Genomic DNA, 22103 nt, shown 5'->3' with positions numbered 1-22103 from the left:
TCTTATGGGTGAAAGTTCCGGAGCGTAAAGACGGAGAACTTGGCGGTACTGGGAGCTGGAAACCGGAGTACACCAGCGCTGCTTCGCTTCTCGGTTGCGAGAAGCGTCGCAGCGAAGTGCCGCCTCGATGGCGGAGCGACGTGCGCTCTTTCTCGGGCTCGCGTGCCGAGCGGGAAGAGCAGCCCAGGGCGGTGCTCCAGGCATCCCGCAAGATTGCCCCTACTTGCGTTTCAAGGGAGTAGCGCGCTCGTCACTTTGTGACACCGGTGATAGAGACGCTGAAAAGATGGCAGGGCGGGCCGCTGTAAAGGGCAATCAATCTTCAGATTTCACGGCAAGCGTTCACATGCGTACGGAAATACGGAAAATAAAAGGTAAGCTGAAAGAAGAAGAAGAAAGAAACGCCCTCTTAAGAACTTGTACAGCTAGAACAGAGGGATGATAGTTATGGTAAAAACGTTTTGACACTTACTTGCCGAAAAGACACTTGCATGAGACGAAAAAAATAGCTTTTTGTACATAGCCTCGAACATCGTGACAGTAAACCCCTGACCCTTCTCACTACATGAAGCGGTGCATGGATGAGCTTTCCATACTTCCTAGACCAGACGGTTGAGGTGCTTCGACATTCTATAGTGCCGTACATCCAGAGCAACTCCGCACTGAGATCTATATCTGCATTGGTGAAGTTCCTGAGGGCAGCAGGCCTATGCAAAAAACTTTGACAATACTTCCTATTTTTGGTAGCACCGCATGATCGCGAACGTGGTTTAACTTAGTTTAATTAATTTGTACTTCTTTGTCTTTTTATCCTCTTATCTCTTCAACCCGTGCAGGGAAGTCGAGCAGAACTACCTCTAGTTAACATCCCCGCCGTTCTATGCACCTTTTCTCCCTCTCTCCCGCTTTGTATATATCTCTCTTACTCATATTGTGACGAAGAAGGTGAAAAACACCCACTGAAGATGATCCACACCACGAACAGCAGCAGGATTGTGATCGCTTCATGCAAGACCACGCTGAAATTACGGTTGAGAGCGCTGCCAGACGTAACTGCTGAAGCCACCTGTTCTAGACAATAAACCTCATTTTAATCGGTGGATGTGCTGGGTGCAGCATGTCAACACGACTGCAGCACGTCATGCCGAGGAGTGCCGCAAGTTAGCGCGCCCCTTCCCCACCGCTGAGCAACAGTGCCAGAAAACGCTCCGTGACGCCCACCGGGTGCACCTTTCCTTCTCTCCCGGCGACCTCGTCTAGCTCTCAGTGCCTTCGAACGCTTATGGCCTCTCTTTGATATTTCTCTCTCGCCTCGATGGACCTTATGGCATTGTCCAGCGCAAGTCCTCGGTGGATCATCTCATCGAGCCACTGATGTTCCCCTCTGACCGCCGCCGTCGTGGACGCGACATGGTTCCCGTAGACAGCGTGAAGCATCACGGGGAGCCACTCGTGGTCACTACTGCTTGAGACGCCAGGATGGCTGCTTTTTCTCCTGGGGGTATTGTGATGAGGAAGACCAACTGAAGATGATGCACACCACCAACAGCAACAGCATCGTGATCGCTTTCACACAAGACGACGGTGAAGTTACAGTTGAGAGTGCTGCCCGACGTAACTGTTCAAACCGGATATTCCGAAAATAAACCTCATTTTATTATATATAAATCCTTGTGAACGATAAAAAGGGCTACCCAGGGGCCCAATTTTTGTTAATTACAACTATAAGACACCCGTTATCGAAGCCAAGGAAAGCAAGTGGAAGGCATTTGATATATATTTATATCCGAACCCACTTTCAGGGATATTATATATATATATATATATATATATATATAGCCGAACCCACTTTCCGGGTTGAACACACAAAAGTACCCAAGATTGTGGACAGTCTAACATCCGCCGCCGTGGCACAATTTGTAGTGCAGCGCACGTATAATGCGAAGGTTGTGGGCTCGGCTCCTATCGGTGACAAGTTGTTGTACAGCGAAGCTGTTAGCCTCTAGTTGGTCGGGATTTTTCAGGGCATGCTCACCCTGAAAAACGGCAGCTAGAAATGCGGTTTGTGTTTAAGTTTCCGGGTAACAAAATTATGTTTCCTCGTATATTCCAATTACAGACCGATGCTATCATGTCTGTAGATTGTGTGTAAGTCGTACTTTACGCATTTTTTGACACATTTTATTTTGAGGAGCTCAATTGGTACAATAACGCATTTGCGCTGGGAGGGCCTACAACAAAGAGGATGTATGCTGTGCTAACTGTACCGCCAACTAGTGGCCCCGGCTAGTCAAACAGACTTCAAAGAGCAGCTGGAAAATGGTTTTGTCTTTCAGTTTCCGCGTAATAGATCTAAGTTTTCTTCTATATTCGAATAACAATCCAAATCTATCATGTTTGCAGCTTGTGTGTAAGTCGTAGTTTAAGCATTGTCTGACGCAATTTCTTTTTAAATAATTCAGTTCAATTAGGCACTTGCGCTTGGCGTACGGCCTAGAAGAATGAGGATGTGCACTTCCGCACAAGTCGTGCGCGCACGACGCTTGTGGTGGTGGCGCTTGTGTAACGTTGTCTAACGTCAGTTGGGGCGGTCAATACTCGTCTAACATTCGCACCACCTTAGCTATACATCCACTTTCATGGGGTGGAACGAAGGCGGATTTTCTTTTTTTTTTCGTCCACTTTCATTTTCCTTGAATTTATCACTTCTACACTTCAATAGAAAAAACAAGTTCAAATAACTACCCCCTTGTTTCCCTTGGCTTCATGCGATTATATAGTCGCTGGGACGCAGCGTTTGAGTGAGGTAGTGCACCGTGCTCTCGTCGGTTTTTTATTGCAAGTAAAATGGTGGAGCGACTGGAGCAGCGCTACTGCATCAAATTTTGCTAGAAACTGGGTGACAGTCAAGTGGAAACCATTCGGAAGATTCAGACGGCTTTCGGTGACGATGCTATGAGCAGCATACAGATTAAGGAGTGATACAACCGGTTTAAAGACGGCCGCACATCGGTGGAAAGCGAGCCACGCTCCGGTCGGCCATCAACATGCCGAAATGACCAGGTCATTGCCGAAATGAACGCTGTGGTGATGCGGGACCGTCGTGTGACTATCAGAGAAATTGCGGAAGAGGTGGGCATCAGCACTTATTCTGCACATTCCATTATGACCGAAGATTTGGCCATAAAGAGAGTTGCGGCGAAATTCGTGCCGAAGCTGCTCACAGTGAAGCAAAAGCATTTCGTGTTGAAGTCTCACAGGACATGCTGGATTCCACAAACAGTGACCCCGACTTCATGAACACCATAATCACTGGTGACGAGTCTTGGATGTATGTGTATGACCCGGAAACCAAATCTCAGTCGTCACAGTGGAAGAAGTCCACGTCACCAAGACCAAAGAACGCCCGCCAAGTGCGCAGCAACGTCAAAATGAAGCTGACTGCTTTCTTTGACTCCCGAGGTGTGGTACACGACGAATACGCACCACAGGGTCAAACAATCACCAAAGAGTGCTACAGGAATGTTCTCCGTCGCCTACGTGATGCTGTGCGGCGCAAGAGACCAGAGTTGTGGTCAACAGGAAATTGGTGCATCCTAGTTCATCAGGACAGTTCAACAGGCTCCTTACTCTCCTGATGTGGCCCCCTGCGACTTCTGGCTGTTTCCCAAAATCAAGAGGCTATTTAAGCGAGCGCGATTTCAGACAAGAGAGGACATTATGGCTGCAACGACAGCTGAGCTAAACTCCATTCCGAAAGAGGCCTTCTCAGAATGCTCCCAACAATGGCAGAACCGCTGGGAGAAGTGTGTGGAGTCCCAAGGAGACTACTTTTAGGGTGATTAGGTTTCCAACGCTCCAGTTATGGCAGTTTTTTTTTCTTCAGCCAAACGTCGGATACTTTTCTAACAGACCTCGTGTATATATATATATATATATATATATATATATATATATATATATATATATATATATATATATATATATATATATATATGAACACTGGTGACTCTTTGCCCATTCACTGTCAGCCTTATCAGAGCACGAAGTGATTCACAATGTCGTGCCCGAAATTCTTGCGAAGAACATCAGCCGTACACGTTTCCTCGCTTATGGAGACCGCGACCCTACTACTGTCGAAAGTACCCGCCGCACCGTCCGCGGATGGTGTCCAAGCGATCGCCAAGCTGACACAACAGCTCCAGGTTATGACGAGCGCCTTGGCATCCCTCAGCAGTTGTGCCGTACTTCGACCTCATACTGACACAGCACTTCGGCCCCTCCGTCTTGAACCCAACCTGCCTGGGAGCGCAGTCCACGCTTCCCTTGGTGAGGATATCCTCCCAGGCGCGACGTCGATCTCCAAGCTACCAAAGTATGCCGTCGACACTTCCTAGGTGGTAGAAACGGCTGTCGTGGCTACCACAACGACCACGCTGTCGGTGCACACCACCTATGGTTCCTCGGGTAGCTGGACAGGTAGCCTGGCGGAGAGGAGGCGCTGCGACTTCGAGCCGCCGACTTTGGTGGACTAACAGAGCTTCGCGGCTTTCAAGACGACGCAATCCTTTGGTTTCAAGCTCTCAATGCCTTGGGTGATCGTCATGCTTGGCCAGAACAAAAGAAAGGGCTGGTTGCTGCAAAACGACCTTGCGGTGCCGCCAAGGTGTGAGACAACTACGAAGGCATGAAGCAGCGGCCTTGGCCTTAATGGAGTGTAGCTCTGATAGCTGCTTTTGGCCAGCTTCCTTATGCCTACGGTGAGTCCCGACCTGCGCACTTGTGCGCATGGTGCTCTGGAGAGCTACCACTTTGATCCTGCGGCAGATGTGCCTAGCAACGCCTCGACAGAGGGGTATGCAGGATACCCTGCCGTAGACGCCGGCTCACCTGGTGTCGCTGTCGGCTTCACTCCATACGGTGGGATGCGCATGGCGACCACCGCTCCCGCGTCCAACCACCAAAGGGCGGCGCATCACAAACCGACACCATCGGCTCCACCACAACCTCTAAACAGGCAGAAGGTCACCGCTGCTACTTTTACACGGCAGACTACGCCAGCTGAGCGACTGCGACGAAAACCCGGCGACGCTTAGAAGCCACACAATCTCGCCGCTGCAGCTGAACCCCGGAAGGTTCTGGCAGATTGCCTCGCCACCTGCCCCGCTGTAGCATCCCACACTATACCATCAATTCCAAAGACCAAGACCACTTTGCATCCTCAGCAGTCGTTGATGTGGCCTTGGCCCTCTTGAATGATTAGGCGCAGTGAGGCACCGGCTCCTCTCGTACTATACGTTCTATCACTCCAGGCTACCGACGGGTCCTAGGACCACGGAAGCGAGATACTTCCTGACCATCCGGTGCCACATCTCTGGTTCTCAGAGAAGCCACTGGTCGAAGCCACAGCCCTTCGCCCCATGCTCAGCGACATCTTGTTCAAAGAAGTCGAAGCGAACAACACAGTTGAAATCATCATCGAAGAACTCCCCATGCGGCCCAAATCTACCTATGCGACGTGCAAGAGACCAAAGGTTTCTGCGCAGACGCAGCTGTACCCTGTTTGGAACCAACCTTCTCCCGATTGCCAACGACAGCGCTCTTGCAGTCGCCCACGACACAGGGAACAGGTATAGCCCTTCGTTCCATCATCGCACATGGACAACTTGGCGGCATGTGGCATTTCGCCTAGTTTGGGTGATTCGAGTGCATTAGCAACGCTGCGAAGATGCACCCGATGAGTGAGCAGATGGTTTCACTGCTTGCATGGCACGTCAGTGCTGCCGGCCCCTCTTGAATGTCCAGGATCTCATGACGCGCTTTCACATTGGCGGCCGTCCCGAAACAGCCAATGCCGCCCACTAGAGTTATCCTCGGCAATTTCTCCTTCCCAGAGTCATTTGCGGCGGTCTGGCCTAGTGTCGAAGAAAAGTGGCTCTCGGGCGCGGGCGCTCGCACGGCGAGGCGAGAAAAGAAGAGGAAATCAGACTAAAGCAGGCGATCGCAGGACGGGTCAGTGTGGCCAATCCCCCTCGTGAGTACCGAGCCATGTTTTGAGGCAACAACAACAATAACGATGGCCTTTTGTCTGCTTCTCTCCATTACAATACCTATACAACCGAGAAGAAGGGAAACCGAGAGGCTCGATTTTTGTTAATCACAACCATGTAGAGCCAACAGGTCGGTAAGCCAAGAAAGGCATAGGGGAAACTAGCTGGGGCTGAAATTGAAATGTAGAAAATAATGAGGAAAAACGGAAATGAAAGTGGACAAAACTAAAACATGCCAACGGCGAGATCCAACCTGACAACCTCAGCACTACGCGTGCGTTGCATAGAAATTGGACTACGACGACGGCCATCAATCCAACCACTAACGGGTGTTTTTATGTGCATTAGGTTTATTTCTGGGAGTGTTAGCCTACGCCACACAGGGCTCCGGTGGGTGGATGGAACATCCTTCGTATGCTCGATGGAGTCACATAGCATACGTGAACTCAGGAGCGTCCATGTGGCTATATAATAATTCCACGTGTGTTACCTAATGACATTAAGCCTGTCAGATTCATCAATGCTGCCACTGCCAAAGACATTTAGAATAGCAGTTGGCAACCATGAGAAATCTCGGGAGCGTAGAGCCTTTGTATGATAAAAGTTACGAAATTTTACAAGCCGTGAGCGACCTTCGCTTCCTTTTAGTGGACACTAATTGTATGGACAGCCATAAGTGACATTACTTGTTTTGTCTTGTCTACATTGTGCTTGTTTGTTGACGGGCTGACGACATTGGTCGTGTTATTTTATACATGCATACATAGAAACACTTGTGGGGACTCCTTCACCCCTGTGTAGTGGGTGACCTTACTACGGGTACTACACCGTGCTTTCATTGCTCATGCCTGTACAGAAACTCTTTTTACACTTGTGTTCGTGCGTTGATATTTTCTTCTTGCTTTTCGAATGTTTAGTGTTGCTTGAGTAACGAATTAGGCATTTCGGGAAAGCCGGCTTTAACGTTGCCTGACTTCCCATGTTTCTGCATCTAAAAATAGCTACTGTCCGTCTGGCATTGATAAACAGCTAGCTGTGATGTATATTCAGCCAAACTTGATTTTATGGAAGTTAAGGTATGGCAGCTAGCTAGGCTATTGACTGTCAGTTTGGAGAGCATTGTGTTTTATTTGCTACATTTCCTACTTCAAAATATCGAAATGTGCGCACCCCGCTTTGTCTGAGATTGGACCAGGGGAGAACAGTCTGGATGCTTTACGACGAAACATTCGGTCCTTAACAGCTGTTGCGTTTAACGTATGACATGTACCCACGAGGGGGATTGGCTGTAAAGACCGACATGTCATCTTCCTCATGCCAACAGTTACCACAGATGCATTTTTGTCTTCATAGTAGTTGGTGTCAGTTTAAATAGTCGCATATTTAAAATTTGGCATATTTATAATGCTTTAAGACACCGTACAGCAGCTAATAAGCATGACTGCTGGATAAAACACAAGACTTTTGTGTGGCAAATCAGCCTAGAACTATCACTCTCGAAGAGCGAGGAAGGCCACGTATTGCCTTGTCTCTCGCTTTCTCTCTCTCCACACACACACACACACACACACACACACACACACACACACACACACACACACACACACACACACACACACACACACACACACACACACACACACAGCGCGCACGCACACACACACACAGTTTCTTTTGTCGTCTTTTCTGTTTTTTGGCGTATTCACAATTTCAGAAAAGTGATTTATGAAGTTATTTATACATTTATAAATGTCCGATTAAAAGGCCGAAGTACAGAAGCAAAAACTCAGCTCCATCGTTCAATGAACCCGCCAGTTCAAAGTTGGCCCTCGTATGCACGTGGTCTTCTTCGGTGATACTGGGAATAAAAGCTCGATGAAACAGACGTGTTCTGTGTCATGTTGTCCTTCTTTCGCCCTCTGCCTCCTCTGCTGCGAGTAGTAGCACTAGCCATAGGTTGGCCGTGTTTCTTTTTATCACAACGGTGCCTCACTGCTCTGACCAAACCCCTTGCAGCAGAACCAGCATCGAGTAAGTTCTGCGCCTCTCCCGTCAACGTGAACGACAGGGCAAGCCTTCATCAAGAAACAGCTAGAGAACGACAAAGGACACGCCCTCCGACGTTGACTGACAAGTCCGCACACATGCACATACAAATAATGTTAGCAGAGCCACAGACGGCACACGGGAATCCATGACGCGGAAGGATTACGTCTGCGGTAAGACGGGAAAGGTAATCCGCAGTTGGCATATCCGCGTCGACTGCCTGGAGGTGGCAGATTGGAGCACGTGGCGTTAATTAATCCTGCAGGACCACGCCACCTCTTCTGTCACGGCTTGTGTCCGGCGGTTGCGTGTGACGGACAGAACGCGGAAGGTAACGTAGCGAGATAACTCATCGAAACACCCTGCCTGACATTTGGCGCGGAGAGTTTTGCCTTGACAATGACGCATGGCCAGCTCGAAAAGAGGACTACGTGGTATATTTGCTTTGTGGCTCAGCGTCATAGTCTTCGACAGGCGGCCCTCATTTTGCTTCCATCTCCGTTAGTTTTATAGCTAATGAGAACAAAGATGCCCGGTGTGCCTATACGTCTTAGATAATTGGCCAATCGACCGTGGTGTGCATGCACCATATTTAGGTAGGAAGAAAAGCTAAACCAAATTCCTTACAGAACATAGACAGTGGTAGGTGGGGGTCATTTTTGCGTTGAGCGTTTCTCCCTCTATGGCACGCGTAACACACATTGTTCATAATAACACACCACCTTCCAGAGGCGTGCGCAGCTAACAGTTCGTTTGAAAAGGAGTGATAAATCACACGAGCACACCTCCTGCGTTTGTCGACACTTAGTGATTGATCATACCAAGCGTTCTCAACCACGTGTGTTGACCAGTAGACATGTCGGTCAGACTATCCTTAAGAATTTATTCATCAATTAGAGCGTAAGTAGAGGGAGAAAAAGAGAGAGGAAAGGCAACGAGGTTAAGCAGACGCATGTCAGGTTCGCTACCCTGCACCAGGGGAAGGAGATAACCTGATGATTGAGGGCATCACTAAAGAGGACACAGCTGTTATTGCAGTAAGCAACCATACCCTACCTAAGCTGCTCGGGTGAAATGTCGCTACTGAAGTATCCGGCAACATTCGTTTCCGTTTGCGTCATTCTAGGCACTTAGCGGAACGTTTGTTCCCATTTCGCATTATTTTGGGCCACTTCAGTAAAAAATAAAGACATAAGTTACCATCAGTAAACAGCGCTAAACAACAGCATAAAGAAAGGGACACAGAGGGACACGACGCTGTTTTCTGTGTCCCTTTCTTTGTCCAGTTGTTTAGCGCTGTTTACTGCTCTTAATCATGAACCAACCAGCCAAAGTGCGTACTCTACTGTAGTTTATAAGTGACCAATTGTGGGAACTGAACCGCTGTCTCTAAATTACGCCAACCCACGACTTCACTTAATATGAAGACATGGGTTTTTGTGTGGTTCCTGAGAATGTCGTGAGTGGGGGCGCTGGCCAATTAACATCCCCGATGCGGGCACAGTCACGCTTCCTGGGGCCCTAGGGTTCAGAGATAATAATAGTCATGTAAATAAATATGCGGTGGAAATTAGCAAAAAGCGATTGGAGGATTGGTGGCTCAAACGCAGAGAGGTGACATAAGATTAAAAGTGTAGGAAGACGTACTTAAAGAAAACGGCGAATTTTAATAACTTCAAAAACTGTTAAGCAACAATAAAAAGCTGAGCATGATGACAACTGCCATCATCACGTTTCAAAGGGGACGCTCCTACCTTCCAGCCAACCTTCCATCCATCCATACCCAGAGTTCACTATGGTATACATACACAATAACCAAGAAAGTGGACGGTAATACGGCGCCACTACCTTCCGTGGTTGTTCAGTGGCTATGGTGTTGGGCTGCTAAGCACGAGGTCGCGGGATCAAATCCCGGCCAAGGCGGCCGCATTTCGATAGAGACTAAATGCGAAAACCCCCGTGTATTTAGGTTTAGGTGCACGTTAAAGAACTTCAGGTGGTCCAAATTTTCGGAGTCCCCCACTACGGCGCGCCTTGAAATGAGATCTTGTTTTCGGCACGTGAAACCCCCTAATTTAGTCTTTAAAGCGATGCCATAGTTCTACATGATGGCGTGAAAAGAAAGAGAGAGAGAGAGAGAGGAAAGGGGAAAGGCAGGGAGGTTAACCAGAGAAAAAGATCCGGTTGGCTACCCTACGCTGGGGAGAGAGGGGAGGGGGAGGTAAAGTGATAACAAAGTAGAGATAAGGAAAGGGAGGAGAAAAGAAAGTAGCTTAGCTGGTAAGAGCATTGCGCACGTAATGCAAAAAGCGTGGGTCCATATCCCACCTGCGGCCAGTTGTTCCTTCATCCACGCTAATTTCCCTTTTATAATTTCTATATTTTAATGAAGCAAACGAGTAATTTTCCCTATGCCTTTCTTGTTGTCATTGCCTGTCGGCTTCACGTGGTTGTGGCTTGGGGAGACGGGAACGCAAGAAGGAAATCAATAAGAGGCGCTAAGTGTAGTTGTAGTTTGAGGAATATAATCTGTGGGCGGGCTTACAATTGCTTTAGATAACCTACACTTGTCTCAGGTGTACAGCAATGAAGTTGACGACGACGACAACACAAATCGCCCACGTCATGAAACGAAACTTGTACGCCGCATCCTGACCACGATGAAAAATGAACCCGCTCGTTTCCACGCTTGCAACTAATTCCTGCGTTTCAGCCCAAATTAATGCCGAGAGTCCAATGCGCAGCCTAGCTTTCCTGCATCGCACCTTTTTCTTTTTGCGTGAGCTTGCCGCATGCGCTGAATGCCATTAGTTTACCGGCGCGGGAGCGGTGAATTCGCCGTAACTTATCTTGATAGCCGCCGGCCGCCATCAAACTCCGTCTCGGGCAAAATTTACCGGCACGTGAATGGGCTCAGCGGCCGTTTTTTCAGCCTAGAGAAAACATTACACAGGAAGCAGCTGAACATGGAGGCCAAACGCGTTCTCCAGTCCCTTTTGAACGTTTCAGGAAAGATCATTAGAGGTTAAGTGGAACAGAGAAAAGCTGCCGAGAGTAAGGTGTGGGCTCCGAATGCCCTGAAAACATATTATATATATATATATATATATATATATATATATATATATATATATATATATATATATATATATATATAAGCGCGCCTACACGATAAGCCACCAGAATGAGAAAGCCAATGCCGGAAGGCTGGGTGAACGAGGGCGGCATTGCATTCCACGCAAGCGCCAGCCGCATCGAATCAATGCCTGGCTTCATTAATCTTCATTAGTAGCCGCCAAATGACTCGGTTCCTTTACCGACTTCTCATAAAATACAAACGTTCGATTCCTTTGCACACCTGTCCCCATGCATATTTCGTGTCTTCCTCCGTAAGGTCACTTTGATATTTTTGTTCTTTTAAACAGGCATTAAGTGCACCGATATTGTCGGCTGATTTTATCATGAACAGCCGGGAACATCAGGCTTAAAGCGTTTGAGACTTGTCCTTTATCAGGAATTATAGAACATTTGAACATTTAAGGCGCCATATGCGCGACCCGTGTGCGGACACGGTTCTTGACTACAGTCTAGCATGACTATATTGCGGATGTTATTGAGAACAGTAAAAATATGAGTAAGACAAAGAACATAAACACGATATAGAAGTATTTTTTCTTCATTTCTTGTGCTTCCCCACAGATAGGCCCTTTAAGCGAGCCCATTGATCAGTTTTTCTGTTGGTATGTGACAGTATGCAAATGCGCGCTGGCGTAATTATACTATTCTTTCTATCTTTATCTGCACATCATTTCGTTTGTTCTTTTTCTGTTTAAAGAAGATCTTAAGATCTGACGTTTGTAGGCAGGATGTATTTTAGATAGAACATATATTTTTTTAACGAACCTTGGTGAAAATTAAAGTACATGACTAAATGTCACGTTTACAACTTGACGTTTTCGTAAGGAGGTATGATTTTCGGTGAAATTAAATGCGGAAACTAAGCTTAGAAACCAAAAGTGGTTACTGAGTGCGAAGGAATAAATGCAGTCAGGAATTTTTATCGTGGGTCAGAAGGTGTTGGTCTAATTGGCTAGTGTAGAAATACGCATTGTACAAAAATTATGTATTATTGAGCTTGGGAACAAGCTAATATTCATGGTGACCTTAAACGGCAAACGCAATGGATTGAGACCGAGGGAGGGCAGCAAAAGGACAATATATCTGTGTAATTTGCCTGGACTAGACGTAAGGGTGCTGAACTTAATTGGGATTTAACTATATTTAGTATAACGAGAAACAGAAATTAGAAATAGAAATTTGTTTGCAGCATAAGAAGAAACATTTGAAGTTTTTAAGCGTGCTGAACAAAAAGGTAATAAGTATGTATGCTATTCACACATCTTTAAAAATAAGAAAAGAAATAAAAAACAGTAAGACTTTATACATGCCTTGCAGTTAACTCACAATGTAGTACTTTAAGAAATAAATTTAGCTGGGAAACAATGCAGACTTGTGAAATTTGAAAGATATCACCTGCATTACTTTCAGTGCGAGTGGCTCTCGGGCAGATTTTAATCACTCGTGAAGATGATGTTAATCTCCATGAAATGAGAGGGAAAAAAAGAAGAAAAAATGAAAGAGGAATAGAAAACAGAAAACTGTGACTAAACACGAAAGCTGTTTAACTGTCTACATATCTCTTTTTGTAAGTTCTGCTGTTTAGTTCCTTTCATTTATCTATATTTTCCTATTATCTTTCTGTGCATACCCCGCCCTAGAGTAGCAAATCAGATTATTTGATTATGAAGCAAAGCATACATTTAAAAGGTTACTTCAGTTTCTGTGCTTTACATTTCCGACAGCACTTTTCCTATCAGCGTCAAAGCACGCTTACCCGTTTTACTGCAGAGAGAAAGTAGCGTGAGTAGCAAAATTAATGAGAAAACTGAAACCGTAAAAGAAGAGAAGTCTCACTTCTTAAGTAACGCTTATATTTTGCATACAGCTTTCTCGCTTGTATCTTCATCGTTCAGGGGGACACAAAGAAGAAAAAATATTGTATTAAGACTCGTGGAACCCCTTCCAAAGAAACATCTTCTGCTAAAAATGAAAGAGAAATCACTTCGCCTCATTAGGACGTTCTTTGTGAAGGCATCTTACGAATGAACCCATGGATAGATTATAAACCAGAGTTACGATCCCATAAAGGTGACTTGTGTGCTTTGGAGCTGTCCTGGCGCTGGTATTACTACAGTTGTGAAGTGTTCTTGCCACTTTTATTGGCTAATATTTTCCCATTTGCTAGTAAAAAGTAACAGCCGTCCCAGCTTCAAGGTGACGGAAACTCCTGTTTATTTCCTTGTAACCCGTTAAAAGAAGTCTCAGTTTCGCCCGAAAGGCGAAACAACGATTGCGATAGCAAATTAGTAGACGGCTACCCGAAGTAAGAATAATAGTTTTATCGGTCGTATAAACTTTGAACATTCGCTTGCTATAAGTGATTTAACAAGCATGATGCCAGCGTGCACAAACACACATGAACACATCACACTCGATGAACGCAAACAGTCGCTGTCAATACGCCGGTGTTAGCAAGTGCGACAGCAGCAGTGAGCGAAGTGGCCTTTGTACGGTCTGCCGCCTCAACGCAACAGCGGCGAGAACACAACGCGCAGAAAGGTAAGGGCCGTCTGCAGATCCCTTTCAAGCTATGGCGCGCGGCACAGCCCGCGGCCGTGTAAAGTATGCATTTGTTGGCAGAGTCGAAGCCCCCTCCGCCTCCTCTCTCCCGCGTTGCCGCTCCGCTTTACTGCATATATGGCGCGTGAGGTTGAGCTGCGAGCATCTGGTGCCTTTGCACCTGGTACAGAAATGTGCACTGGCTGTCGGCGCACAATGCCGCCCCCCTCCCCCCACCGCCTTTCGCGCGGCGACGGAAAAAAGCGCATGCCAGATTCCACGAGCCAGATTGAGCCGCGATCTTCGGCTTCCCTCGCGTGCTTTCACTAGCACGTACAGCACACGACGCGCTGCGACGGTGTTATCGCCCTTGGACATTATACGGGACATCACGGCGACGGCGATGACAAAATGCACCTGGAGTATCCATAATAATTGCTATCGCAATAAAATAGAAATAGGTGCAGGGATACCTACCCACCGTGGCAGCCCAATGAATATGGCGTTGCGCTGTAGAGCTGGAGGTCGCGCGGGTCGCAGGTTTTCATCCCGCCTGCGGCTGCCGCATTTCGATTGGGGCGAAATACAACAAACAATTTAAAAATAAAGCTTGCAACCAGATGTAAACGCATTACGTCGTAAAGAAATAGCGCTGTAATCACTGTGCATGCTCCGGACGTTATTGGGTTTCTGTGGTTTACGTGCGTAACGTACATTATTTGGCGAGCTTAACGCTCGTAACGTTTACCTATGATAAGAAATAGCGTTGTCCAACATGACGGCACCCGAAGCTGCCGCCTCAGCGTGAATTCTCGTCATGGCTACGTTCTCGCTCTCGTTGATCGCCAGTAACTATTGAAATGAGCTTTCGCTTCCTCTAAACTGACCTGAAACGTTGTTTACGAGTGCATAAAGCGACCAATTTTTGAGAGCGTTCGGCGATTCCGGTGTCCCTATGCCTAAACGAGATGCGTCCGCATAGCAACAACACTATGGTTGGTACGAGATAGCCTGGGTTTGGATACGTTTGGCACAAGGCACCACACGGCGCTCTAACTTCTGACGTCCTCCTTACGTGCCTTGCCACACGTTAGACTAAACAGTCTTGAACGGACGCACACTATAACATCCCGCAAGGATGCTTGCGTTTAACGTACATAAGGCGAGAAACAATATTCCAAAACTGTCCATTAGCGCTCGTGTGCTTCGATTTACATGCACGTTAAAGAAACACACTGGGTAAAATTACTGCGGAGTCCCCCACTATGGCGTGCATCCTCTTCATATCGTGGTTTTGGTACGCAAAACTCTAGAATTTAATTGAACTTTAATAGATCGGCTGAAAGTATATACCAGTGAATCTTGGAGAACAAGTTCGAGCTCTGCCTGCTGGTACGCTCACCGCATGGCAGTGCTCTCAGCATTTTGGACAAGGCGCAAGGAGCTTGGAAGGATGAACAAAGTGTAATGAAAAAGAGGGGGACAGCCGAAGCACGCAAGCAGGATCGCCAACGCAGTGCGCGAGACAGTAAAGCGGAGCCAGTGTTCCTGAAGCCTGAACCAGCGTTCTTTGATGCGGACCTTTCTGGATTCGCGGCCCACGCCAAATATACCCCTTTTCAAATGCAAGATTTACACGTCATCTGAAGGTTCGGTCAAACTTTTGTGTTCTTCACCCCCTTAATGTCAGCGACATTCGCAGAAACCGCGGCTCGCTGCACCGTTCCGGCGTCTTGCGCGGCTATTCGAAACAGAGGCAGTGTAAGCCAATTGAACGCTTCACCACGCGATAAAACGTGGCGGTGCCCACGGGGGCCTGGCGACAAGCGTCTATAGGCTTTTCAGTAGATAAAGGATCTCTGACCTTTCTATGCGAAGTAATATAATGTGACGTCTAAGACACTGTGTAAGGCCTACACGTGGACATCACCTTGGATCCCAAGATTAGTCGTGCAAGGCTCATCTTATATAGTTTCTTGCGTTCTCACTGCTAATGAACGTGAAAGTGCCCCTCCTGCTCGCCCCGTAGCTCCAAGTTGAGCCCACGTCTACGAAAGTATTCAAGCATTTCTGTGATGTCAACACAGGACGTCACGTCACGAAGTGCACGCAAACGAGGGCACCCTAACCGTGACTGGAAAAGTCTTCTAGCCAAGCTCCTTTTCTGTGCTATCAGAAATGAAACATTGCGCTGGAACCGAGCAAATGCGTTCTATTCCCGCGTAAGCGCACCCCTGCTCGCTTTCCTGTGTCCGGCGTCCGAGACCATGTTTATCACTGTCGTGCGCGCTTTCGTTCGGCTCTGCGCGAGTACCTCGAACTACACGCTATACGAATGCTACGACGCCGTTGCCTACCGAGATGCTTTAGCTTAGCTGGACACGAAGAAGAGCGGACCATTCCAGTTCTGCCGCAGCTGGCGGCGCCGAGACAGCAATTTATGACCGTGTCCGGTGTCGCCACAAGTTCCGCACCAACCATCGCATCCGCTGCGAGAGAGTGCACTTACCCACCACTTCCGCATATACACTCGGGTAGCTTGCGAGCTCAGTGTATGACTTTCACTAGGTTGCCGACGAGGGAAGCACACGGCAAGATGAAGTGGAGGGGGTAAGGTGGGGGTAACCGCGGGGCCGAAGGGGTCCTACATCGTCCTCTAGTTCCTCATACTTGCTTTCCTATGGCGTATACGGACAAAAGGTCACGCCATGCATCGTGCCACTCTATCAAGCAGTGCGTCTGTGCAGAGTTGCACGATTGATCACATTAGCTGTAGTTATAAACGTTAATAATAGTGGCGGTAAGTTGTTCAGAGTTTAAGACTGATGGGGCCGAAATGAAAAATAAAGAAAAGCTGCGTGTCGTTTATTGTGTCCAGGGTAAAAAACCCATGGAGAGCAAAATTTATCTGGAGTCTCCACTATGGTGCGGCTCATAATCGGATTGTAGTTGTGGCTCGTAAAACTACAAAATTTATGAGTAGAAAATTGAGTGTCACGGATGTTGGCACTGCTTCCCTCAAGGTAGACGCCGGAACTTTATTTCTTTAATATTTATTTATTTATCTATGCTGCAATCCCCGCTGGGGATTTTAGCAGGGTAGGAAACAATACATATGTAAAGAACACTATAGCATAGGCAACGAACACAAATACAAATCAGGTCAACAGAGCTTGAACATAGCAGTGGCACAGCAAGATAAATTTTTACTCAATACGTGAAACAAACGCCGAAAGTGATGATTTTAAAACTTTGTCATTGGTTAGATGATTCCATTCAACCACTGTTCGTGGAAAGAGGGAATACTCAAAACAGTTATTACGCGTACTAAATGGGGTTATTCTTCGGCTATGTCGTTGCCTAGTAGCATAACCAGACGAAAAGTAATTATTCCCGTGAGATCTGCCTTATAATGACCATTGATAAGTTGAAAAAAGGATTTTAGTCGTGATACACGGTTTCTTTACATTAATGGTGGCAGTTTTGCTTTTGTTAAGAGGTCTGTCACTGAAGGTGAGCCATTAGCGCCCGAACTTTCTAAGGTGAACTCTCTGGTAAGAACGCGCCGAACGCAATGCTGCTCAGCTACGAAGCTCTGAAAACAAAAACAAAAATAAAGCAAATAGAACAACAACAAAAAAAGAACATGGTGTATTCAACATGATGTAGCCGATGATCATATTGACCTGCGCATCACAATGTGCTTTAGAGTGAAGCAAAGACTGTTTGTTCTTTCTTTTTCATTTCTTAGCTCTTAGTAAGCAGAAAAACCTTCTCGAAAGATGCGTGAGTCAATACACGCTAGAAAGCAGGAGATCAACTTGAGTGGTGTATTTCCTGCTTTAGGAGAACTGGGAATTGAGCTAGTTGGTGTTGATTCATAATTAGCACAGCGCAAACAACGAAGACGAATGGGAGACATGGAACAACAGGGCCATGCACTATCAACTGATGTATTTTTTTTTCTTTTGGGGGCGGCTGAACAAGCGTATTATAAAGACGTCAAGCTTCTTCTAGCGCATGCTCGCCATATCTATACGTCATCACATCACTACCTAACAAATATCTAGTTAGGCATCTGGCCATTACGTTATTCTGATGCCGGCCTGTATAGTTAGATAGTCAATTGTTATCTAAACATAGGCCCGTCTCCTTAACAGCACATTCATGTTGATTACTCTAACACATTATCTTTAAACATATGGAATTTGTTGAAACTAACAAAATTTTATGCGCTTTCCAGCATGGTTTGAGACGTGGCCTCAGCACTAAAACACAACTGACAGAATTCGTTCACATCAGCAGCTCTTTAGACAAAGGTGACCAGATTTATGCTATTTTTACAGACTTTGCGAATGCGTTCGACACTGTTTCACGCCCTAAACTCATGCACAAACTCTTAACTATACTAAGATATGCATCCTTGGGTGGCTGGATATCGGACTTTCTTTCCTTGCGCTCACAATAGGTACGTTTCAACTCTACTAACTCATCCTTGATGCCTGTTACATCAGGGGTTCCCCAAGGCTCAGTACTGGGTCCTATTTTATTCCTGCTTTATATTAATGATCCCCCCGTACACACCTCAGTGAAATACGCCTTTTTGCAGATGATTGCGTTTTATATCATACCATTAAATCTCCAATTGATCACGTTGTCCTTAACAATTCTTTCGCTGACTTCTGTAACTGGTCCAAAGCAAGCAAAATGAATATAAACTTTTTCAAAACTGTCTCCATGTCCTTTACGCGACGCTCATGCCCTTCCTTCTTTGCCTATGCCTTTGATAATATTACTTTAAATAGAGCGGTCAAATTCAAGTATTTAGGTACCCTACTAACACACGATTTGTCATGGTCGAAACACATTGAAGTCACCTGTAACAAGGCCCTTGAAAGACTAGGTCACTTACATTGTACGCTGCGTCTTGCCCCTCAAGAAGCTAAACTTCTTACATATAAAACTCTCATTCGCCACATCCTAGAATATGGCTGCGCTGTATCGAATCCATACAGACACTGTGACATTGAAAAACTAAAATCACTCTAAAAAAAAAGGCAGTGCGTTTTGTTTGTAGAAGATATGTCAAGGAGTTTTTGCCGTTGAACTCTCTTCACCTACTTGACCTCACTCTTTTTGGAGAGCGTCGCAAACTTTAATGCCTACTAAAATTCCTTCAGACGTTAATCGATTCTCGTCGCCTCTCCTCTCTAGATAACAATTTGACTTTTTCCAAACCCTCATCTACAAAGAGTCACCATGCTCTAAATATCTCAACCTTTTTTGCCCACACTGATTCCTTTAATTACAGCTTTTTTACATCAACACTTGAAGTCTCGAATTCATTACTGGGCAAGATCCCTTCACTGCCACTGCAACAATTCAGGCAAGCTTGTTTATAATTGTTTATAAATGTTTGTTTGTTTGTTGTTCATCTCACTCCTGCAATAGCCTCATGGAGGCGGCAGTATAAATAAATAAATAAATAAATAAATAAATAAATAAATAAATAAATGAAATGGTGATGAGAGGGCATGTAGTTAGGGTGAACATGCGCGAGAGGGAGCTTGGAGTCTATAAAACGCATGTTAAAAAATTGTTATGTAATAATAGTCCACGCGTGGTCCTGTTGTTTATTGTCTTCCCTTCGTGTTCGTTGTTTGCGCTGTAGTATTTATGTATATGTTCACTCTAATGTTTTGAACGTGGTCAAATAGCCCATTCCATCGATATAAGAAGCGTCGCCAGCCTATATATTGTCGCGTTGTAGTGACGTTGAACAATTAAACGCTGCCAAAAGCGTGAGTCAAGAACGTAAGTCATTATTGGGCGGCCATCTTGTGGCCAGAAAAACGAGCGACACTCAAAGGACAGCGATAGTGGCGAGCGCAGTCGTCGTTCGCCGTAATGTTAACTCACGGGTCAAGTTCGTCGGCCATCTATGCGTGCATCAGGGTATGCATTCCAAAATAATCGCTCGGGCTCGCTTACATTCGCAAATGTACAACAGTTTTCGCGCCGCGGGCACAGTCTGATTAGACAAGATCCCGTGGACTGCTACAGAATCCGATACAACAGTAGACCGATTTAACACAGTGTTTACCGCCTTACCGTTGCCGGTACCGGCAGCCCCGAGTGCACATGCGCGGAGTCGGCCGGGCTCCCGTCGGTTTACGGGAGGGTTACCGTCGGTTACCGTCGGTTACCGTGAATGAGGAACAACATGCCGTTGCCCAGGCTGCCCACTTTAATCCTAATTTGCCCGTGTTACTAGCTCTCCTTCGAAACCGCAAGAAATATATGATGAAATCATCCATTGCTTAGTCTCATTTCATGCTGGACAAAGGCATCGAAAAAAAAAATTATGCTGGCGATTCGGAGCGCTTTAAAAGCGTTCCCTGCGTCAATATTTTGCTGCCCACTTCGCTGTTGTGCGGTGCGCAATGACGGCGACGGGCAAACGCAAACGAGACGCCGCGCAGACGACGCGGCGTGTGTGAGCATATTCCGGTACACTGCAATTCTCTGTCAAACGAAGCACCAGCACTCGCGTAAATGCGGCCTATAGTTACAGCGCCGAAATATTTAACGCGATTATAGAGAAAGACATTCAACAAGAGCGCGCACTACCATAGAGCCCAGTGGCCGAATTGACTGTAGCGCACCAAGCGGATAGAATTAACGCCCTCCGGTTTCGGTTGTGAGCGCGCGTGTTTCGAACACGTGCTAGCACACGTTGCGCCGGCTGCGCTAATCGGCGAGGCACTTTTCTTTTTTCTGCTGCTCAAGCACGCGCGTTCTTAGTACGGAATCGTTTTATTTAGTACAAATGATTGCGAACGGTATTCACAAGCCTCCATCGAACCTGTGCCACGTGTAATTTCATAAATTAGACACAAGACGTTCATCCAACGTTTTGGCACCAGGTAAGCAGGAGTAGCTGTCGTACGAAGCTCTACCGGACGGCATCAGATGAAAAAATTACAAGCATGTCACTTTGGTATTGAGACCTTATAGGAATACTGCGTGTGGAGGCGAAGCGTGCGATAGTCGTGAATGGGCGGCATCACAAACCAAAGTAATTCGCTTCTACGTACACATGGCGTAGAAAATACCCGGCTCATCCCAAACAATACCCTAAAATATGAAACTATCTGATTTGCAAGCATTCCCAATTTCCGGTCATTATTTTCTGTACCTTAAGGGCACAAATACACGGGCGACTGCACGTTTCCAAAAGAACTTGCCCTCAGCCGATGCGATGGTAAGCCACATACACAGAAGTGGCCACACCACAGGCTCTCAGCCTGACCATGCTGGACGGTGGCAGAATTCCTTCTACTCACACTCAAGACAAATAAAACCTGTTTTCAGTCGTTCAGAAGACAGAATTTTCAAGTTCTTGGTTTTTGACCTCCTAGGCGTCATCTTTTGCGCGTTCTGCCGGCGTAAGCAAGACACGCCATGTGTTATCACTCCTGGCAATCGCTCGTCGCGTTTTCACAAGCGTGAGTACCGAAATAAGGTATATGTTGTTGCGGGGCCACAAAAAGCGTCACAAACTTGTCCCGCTGCCATTCAGTACACGCCAAACTTGCTTTGTCACCACGACCGAGCTGCTTTTCGCTAATTGCGTGATAAGGCCGGGTGCGGCCCTGTGCTTCAAAGGTGCCCCAAAAAGTAACGAAATTAGTCACAATAATGTTGGGGGTAAGCGAAAGCGCCAAATCTATCTTGTCCCAGTAATATTCAGTACACGCGAAACTAACTGCGTCACAAAGCCGGGTGCGGTGAGAGTGCCCAAAAGCTACCGAAATAATGGTAAAATAACGTTGCGGCTCATAGAAAGCATCGCAAACATCTCTCAGTATGAGTCATCAACGCAAATTAACTACGCCAGGACGGCCGAGCTGTTTTTCGCTAACAGCGTCACACGTCTCGGTTCCATGCCGTAAGAGCATTGAAATGCGTTGCAGACTGTCAAACAAAATTTCTCACCTTACCGTATCCCAATCGTGCAGTGGCGCCGTATCGAAGTGCACAAGAAACGGAAGAATACGCAGGAGCCCACAAACAGGCTGCGTCCAAAAGAAACGGGTCGCCGAACAGGCGAACTTCCCAGCCGGCCTCGCCCGCTTCGGTGGCGCGTCTGGCGCATGACGCATGCATATCGCGCGTCTGGCGTGCCACTAGCTTGTTGCTAGATAACGCTAGAAAAATTAGACGCGAAGTATAAGTTCATTTATAGGCAAAGCTTTTTAGGTTTAGAAGGAAAGAATAATAAGAATAAAACATTGTCCAAGTTCATTTCACTTTTTTTTTCGGATG

General features: G+C 46.6%; 1 long non-coding RNA gene across 1 annotated transcript in view; it reads right to left on the bottom strand.

The window, feature by feature from the left end:
• The window catches only part of LOC129385275 (uncharacterized), an 89672-nt gene extending 67769 nt beyond the window's left edge, over positions 1 to 21903 (bottom strand). The window contains exon 1 of the long non-coding RNA XR_008612848.1: positions 21774 to 21903. This is a non-coding gene — a long non-coding RNA (uncharacterized lncRNA). The remainder of the gene's footprint in view (positions 1 to 21773) is intronic.
• Positions 21904 to 22103: the final 200 nt, after the last annotated feature.

Source organism: Dermacentor andersoni, chromosome 7, assembly GCF_023375885.2.
Source record: "Dermacentor andersoni chromosome 7, qqDerAnde1_hic_scaffold, whole genome shotgun sequence".
Classification (NCBI taxonomy): Eukaryota; Metazoa; Arthropoda; class Arachnida; order Ixodida; family Ixodidae; genus Dermacentor; species Dermacentor andersoni.
The sequence above is the reverse complement of the archived record's forward strand: the minus strand, read 5'-3'. Positions and strand labels throughout refer to the sequence as shown.